This window comes from Nannospalax galili, unplaced genomic scaffold (assembly GCF_000622305.1).
Source record: "Nannospalax galili isolate Female #2095 unplaced genomic scaffold, S.galili_v1.0 scaffold1284, whole genome shotgun sequence".
Lineage (NCBI taxonomy): Eukaryota > Metazoa > Chordata > Mammalia > Rodentia > Spalacidae > Nannospalax > Nannospalax galili.
This window is the reverse complement of record NW_008351707.1, coordinates 233,558-240,518: the sequence shown is the minus strand read 5'-3', so window position 1 is coordinate 240,518 and position 6,961 is coordinate 233,558.

Genomic DNA, 6,961 nt, shown 5'->3' with positions numbered 1-6,961 from the left:
ACCTCTAACTATGGCTGTTAAACATCCAATAAGGTTAGTTACACCAGTCTGGTACTTTTAATTATCATATGCTATGTAGATAAGGCTTGGGTAAAAAAACAAATATTCTCAGATAAGCCTTGACTAGATATATATTTTGTTCCTTAAACTAGTATACTAACATGTGACCATAGAAATTTTAAGATTATGTGTGTATTATTTTTGTCTCATCCTTTATATATCATAACAAACCTAAACAGACCTTCATCACTTGCTTAGGCTTTCTCATTTTTTCTGTCTATTTTGGAAAATATCTCCATTCCCATATCATTTTAACATCTTTTACGTTCTCATTTTCTATTTTTAAAATAATTATGAGACATAATAGCATTAACAAATAAATTTTACATCTGTTGTGAGACTTCTTTTCTTGGAGATGCTAAGCAATGCTTATTCCCTTTTAAGTTTCGAGTGTCAAGCCAATGTTTGATTAAAGTTTTACTGGGGGACCCATGAATTTATCTTACTTGCTGAGATAACTGAGAGTATGTAAGACCTGAGGGTATGCACAGTAGAAGGCCTTTACCCAGCATGGGTCATGCCTTCTCTCCCTAGCCTTCCCCAGACTGTATACTTTAGACCACCCCTCCACCCCAAATCAAGTCATGATGATGGTAGTTATTTCATGCAGAAGGGACTGCTGTATAGCATCATTTTATTAAAAGGACCTGGAATTTAAAGGGATTTGGTGCTAGGATCCACATATGAGGGAGAACATGCTTTGTTTGTTTCTCTGAGTCTGTGTTACTTCACTTAGTATAACAGTTTCTAGATCCATCCAACCTGCAAATTTCATTATTTCATCTTCCTTTAATGCTGAATAGAACTGTGTTGTGTAAATATATCACGTTTTTGTTAACCACTCATCAGTTGAGGGACACTTAGGTTGCTTCCATTTCTTAGCTATTGTAAAAAGAGCAGCAACAAATATGGTTGTACAAGTGTCTCTACAATAGGATGAGTCTTTTGGGTACATGCCAAGGAGTGGTATAACCTGGTCATATGGTAGGTTCATTTTTAGTTTTTTAAGAGTTCTCCACACTGTTCTCCATAGAGGTTACACGAGTTTGCAATCTCACCATCAGTGAATGCGCATTCCCCTCTTTCCACATCCTTGCCAGCATTTGGTATCATTTCTTCTCTTGATCCTAGCCAGTCTGATTGCAGTAAGGTGATACCTTAGGGTTATCTTAATTGGCATTTCCCTAATTATTAATGATTTTGAACACTTTTTGAGGTGTTTCTTAGCCAACTTTATTTCTTCCTTTGTGAATGCTCTGTTTAGATCTTTAGCCCATCTTTTAATTGGGTCATTTGGTTTCTCGATTCTTTGTTTTTTGAGTTCTTTATATATTCTGGATGTTAAACCTTTGTCAGATGTGTCACTGGTAAAGATTTTTTTCCCATTCTATGGGTTTTCTCTTCACTTTTCTGATTGTTTCTTTTGCTGCACAGAAGCTTTTCAGTTTAATGACGTCCCACTTGTGGATTGCTGACCTTAATTCCTGAACAACTGCTGTCTGACTTAGAAAATCCTTTCCTACACCCATATCTTGTAAGTTACGGCCAATATTTTCTTCTAATAGTTTCAGGGTTTCCAGTTTCACATTGCAGTCTTTGATCCATTTGGAGTTGACTTTTGTGGAAGGAATAAGATAAGGATCTAGTTTCATTCTTCTCCTGGTGGAGATCCAGTCTTGCCAGCACCTTTTGCTGAAGATGCTGTCTTTACTCCATTGTGTGTTCTTGGCACCTTTGTTAAATATCAGGTGGCTGAAACTGCAAGTACTCAGGTTTGGATCTTCAGTGATGTTCCATTGATCTATGTGTCTATTTTGGTCTGTTTGATGTTTCAATGAGAACAGATTTCAAGACTCATCACTTATCTCCTGTCTCTCTTTAAAAAATGAGTCCTTGAATTCTTTGATTTAAAAATGCAACAGAAATGTGAAGATGATTTACATAAATAGTCACATACTGCCTAACAATATCTCAACCATCATGGACTACATGTACAATTATATATAACATACTGCCTAAGTGAGTGATGGGCTAGGTCTGGTATTTTCACAGAAAGAAAATCACCTGATGACACACTTCTCAGAACATATTTTTGTTCTTAACTAATATGTGACTATACGTATGTATGTTTTTCACAATTTCTTGATTCTTCTTATAGCTTATAAATTTAAATTTGCATCCACATATTTAAAATACCAATCACCTGTCCCAGTCTTTATAAATTGGCTTCACATAGGGAAATTATTCTCACTATTCAATATAGTCTGATAGTCTCAGGGCCTATGAAAACTTTGGAGGGAATAGAGCTTTTCTGAGCCTGGGCCTGCAATTTCTTAGTTATAGCTGCTTATTGATTTTCTTCTCATGAAGCTCTTTTAATTTTCTGTGACACAGCCAGTTTCCTGTCCCCAGCAGCAGTCTCTCTTCCCCTCTCTCCCTCTCTGTCCCCCACCCCTTCTTCTCATTGGCTTCCAGATACCTACACTGTGCAGCTCCCCGTCAATACTGTCAGTCACAAGAAACCATCATTCTCTCAGGCAGCCTTACACAAAGCCAGCTATTACCATACTACTTTGCTCTAGGAGGCTCTTAGGCCATCAAACCATGATGCAGAAGGGCTGAAACAGAAACCAAGCCTTTGGAGAAACCACCGAAGAGACAGAACTGTAAATGTGCGTTCCCTCTTCTTCCTTGTGCGCCGAGGAGCATACTAATCTGGACTATTCTCTTTCAGTGCTGAGACGAGCAGGTTTGAAGGAATGTCTAAAGAGTATAAGGCAAAACTCCTGTCCTTATCCATCCCAATTTTATATCATTGTGGTCTCCTACAGTACTATAGCTTCTTAACTGTATCCTGGAAAGCTCAAAAAGGAATTTCCACGCACGTGTACTGTTAACCTGGTATCTGTGTAGTGGAGGACAAGCGCTATTTCCTATTCTGCCATCTTGCTAACAGCTCGTTTCTTCCTTTCCTCCTGCTTACATCTGAGCAAGTGGTATGAAAGACTGTGAGTTTCTTTCACTGCATAAGTAGGAAGCTCAAGTATGTAGTCCTTAAATCATACTCAGACTGGCCATACTCCCTAGAGATCACCAAACTCCCACGCACTTAGCTTTGCTGATGCTCCAAAGACATCAAACGCCCTGCTCTGCTCTGCTCTTCCCAGAATGCCTCACCCTGTGATTTAGGAGTCTTTTCCTGCTCTCCTGCACATCTGAAACTTCTGTCTTAACAAAACCACATTGTGTTTAGTGATTTATCTGACGTTTGTGCATTGACAGCAATTCAGGTATTGCTTGAACATTTCTATTTTACTTTCTGTTATCTATTATTCCATCAAAAGAAGGTTATTACATTCTATACTTTTTGAAGCTAAATTTAACAATCTAAGAGACTGAGGCAAATAAACTGGAAATCTCACAAATAAGCCAGAATGCAGAGGAGATAAAAATCTGAATGTTTTCATTCCACACAGCTATGAATGTGTGGACTGGGGTGGACTGGGCATCAGTAGCTGTTCCTTTAAAGCAGTTTGTCTTTGACTATTGAATGGACATCTCAGAATCAAGTGAATCCACAGAATCAGGAAATAACCACCTTCATATAATTATTTCACCCATGAAAGCAGTTTCCAGAGTTCCAGAGGTAAGATGTTTTGAAGCTTCCACTCACGTGAATGAGGCAAAATACACTTTCTTTAAAAAAGTATATTGGCTGGAGAGATGCCTCAGCAGTTAAGAACACTGAGTGTTATTGTAGAAGACCTGGGTTCGAATCCCAGCACCCACATGGAAGCTAACAACTGCCTGTAACTCCAGTTCCAGGGGATCCAACAACCCCTTCTGTTTTCCACGGTCATTTGACAACATGGGTGCACTTACCTACATGCAGGCAATACATGCATACACATAAAATAAAAATAATAAAATATTTTTAAAAAATATTATTTATTGTTTATTTATTTTTGTTTGTGTATGTGTGAGAGCCTGTGTGGGCTTATGATGTACAAGCAAGAGCCCACAAAGGCCAAAGGAGGGTGCCTGATCCCCTGTAACTGGAGTTACAGGTGGTTGTGACCACTATGTGTAGCTGGGAACTGAACCCTTGTCCTCTACTGTTAACCACTGAGCCATCTCTCCAGCCCCAACATATTCCTTCCTAAATGTGGTACCCACCCACATCCACTTTCATAGTAGGCCTATAATAAACATCTTCGGGCTCATTTTTTGCTGATGTGATACAAAGCACATTGGGTAACCCTAATTTCATTTTCAATCATGCTTCCTTTACTTGTCTTGCAAAGAAAACTGAAAGTTCCTCAAAGTTAGGAACTTTATTATGTTTATCTATGCAAATCACCTTTATAGCATTTAGTAAAGATTTTTATTCATTTATTAAATAGTATAATACAATTATTATATTCATTCATTCAAAATTATTTATTGAATTTCTACGTCATGCTATCCAATTTTGAATTAATGAACAAAAACTGAATAAAAAATTCCTACCACTGTTAATTCAAATATGTGAGGCTAGAGAGATGGCTCAGCACTTAAGAACACTGGCTGCTCTTGCAGAGGGCTGGATTTGATTACCAGCACTCACATGGCAGCTACCAACCTTCCGTAACTCCAGTTTTGGGTAATCCAACGCCCTCTTCTGACTTTGATGGCACTGCACGACATGGGTGCACTTACAGACATGCAGGCAATGCACTCATACACATATAATAAAAATAAGGCATTAAAAAGACTCTTACATACACAATATTAAAATTATGTAATTGTTTTATGGTTTTTCATAATATTTTAGCAACAATGTGATTGAATAGTATTAAAATCTACTTTATAGCTATGCAGAGTATTTTAAGATGGTACAAATCACTGAGATTCTCTGAATTTCATGTCACTCAGATGATGGCAACTGCTACTTCTCAAGTTGTCTATTAATGTCCTTCAATCTGTCGGTGGCGATCCCTGCTAATGCAAAATCAAAGCAGTCACACTCCTCTGTTTTCAGCCTCTCTCTGTGCAGACCGTGATACTGTCCTGAGCACGGGTGGGATGCAGAACCATTTCAGTCACTCTGCATTAGCCTTGAGGGTGTAAAAACCTCTAGCATCCTTATTAGAATCATGAAATTTCTTCTTTTGTAATCTTCTAAACTCATTGTAGAAACGTGAACTTGCTTAGAAAAAAGGTCTTTTTTTGTGATGAGGCAATTACAGTAAAAAATAGTTTATCTAAAATTTGTGGAGTTTTTTACAACAAAAATAAGTATTTGGATTCCGTCCATGGAAGCCTGTTGGGAATGAGAAGGTGGAGTATGTGTCTTAGAGCTTGTTGTAAGCCTTACGAATATATTTTTAAAGACATAAAGTGGAAATAAATGTTAAGAATTTCTTACCTCTGAATTCAAATCCACAAGTTTTCTGAAGTAACTATTAATATATTAGAGACATATTTATATGGGAATCATTGCATTATAAAAAGCATTAACTAGAACCAGAGAATTTTCAACTTTTCCTTCCAAGTTCCTGAGCTACCATTAATGATAACATGTTTTTCTGGACATCATTTACCTTTTCAATCTAAAGTTTATTCAGTCTGCATGAATTTAGACTTCAAATAGGTGGAGGGTTTAGCAGTTTTCAAATTCTGAACTTAGAACTTATTTATTTTTAAGTAACATTTTAAGATTGTACACGCATTCAGTGTGATACTTATGTAATAATTATACATGTTTATGGTCTCATGCTCTAACATTATCATTGTACATATTTGGAACATTATGGATTCAGTGTGTCATTTTATATATAAATGCAGACACAATATCAAGTCAGAGCGATTAGCAATCCACTACTGTCAACATTATCATTCCTTTGCTAGAGTATTATGCTAAAGCATCTATTCTGGCTGTTTTGAGATACAAAACCCATGACTTTCATGTCAGTCATTCTACTTTGAAACAGTCCATAAGAAGTTGTTACTTCTATCAAGCTGTAATGTTATGGCCGTTGGTCAACTCTTTTACAATTTCCTTATAGTCTGGCGTTAGAGCAAGTGCAACACACAATAATCATTTAAAAGACAAATCAATTAAATTGATAAAATATCTTCAGAGACGGATGGCAGTAGCAATTTTTTTCTGCCTGACACTAACATAGAAATAACCCAAGACCCACATTCATCACTCAATCATAATTTTTGCAGACTGAGCCCTAGGACACAAAGCAGCAGTTAAGAGTTATTGTACCTCAGTACTCCACATTCCCCAAACCAACCAGGACAATCATTCAACAACTGAAGGAAGAGGGTAATGAACAAGACACACAGTTTCTAGATTTCAGAATCTTGGGCTAAATGTGGATTCTGGTAAGTAAGCAGATGCATACAAATTAGGGTTTCACCTCATAGTAATGGGCAGTGGAGGATTTATTACCTGATGTCAGGAAATAAAAGTTTTCATCGCTGTATTTCAACTGATGTATTGGTTGTGACCCATAAGACAAGGATAGATTAGTCAAGTGAAGAGAAGAAATAGGGCCAAGAATATTTCAATGATGCACAAAGACATAGACATACTGAGGCACTGAGCTTTCTGGAAAAAAAAGTTTGAAATCAATACTACTGAAAAAAACTTGAAGTGGATAGTAAATTATATGAAACTAGATAGCAAAGGAGAGGCTTGTATTTTATTTTAAGGGCAATTAAATATTCAAGCAAATGACACAATGCATTTGTTGTTCTAATATTTTTCTCTATCTGGCACAAGACAGACTATAGTTGAAAATTTTAAAAAAGATGTGCAGAGTTTTTCTTGATAAAATCTAAAAGAATACATAGCTATAAAAATTTGCACATAAGAAAATGTAAATAGGAAAAATACTCTATCAATATG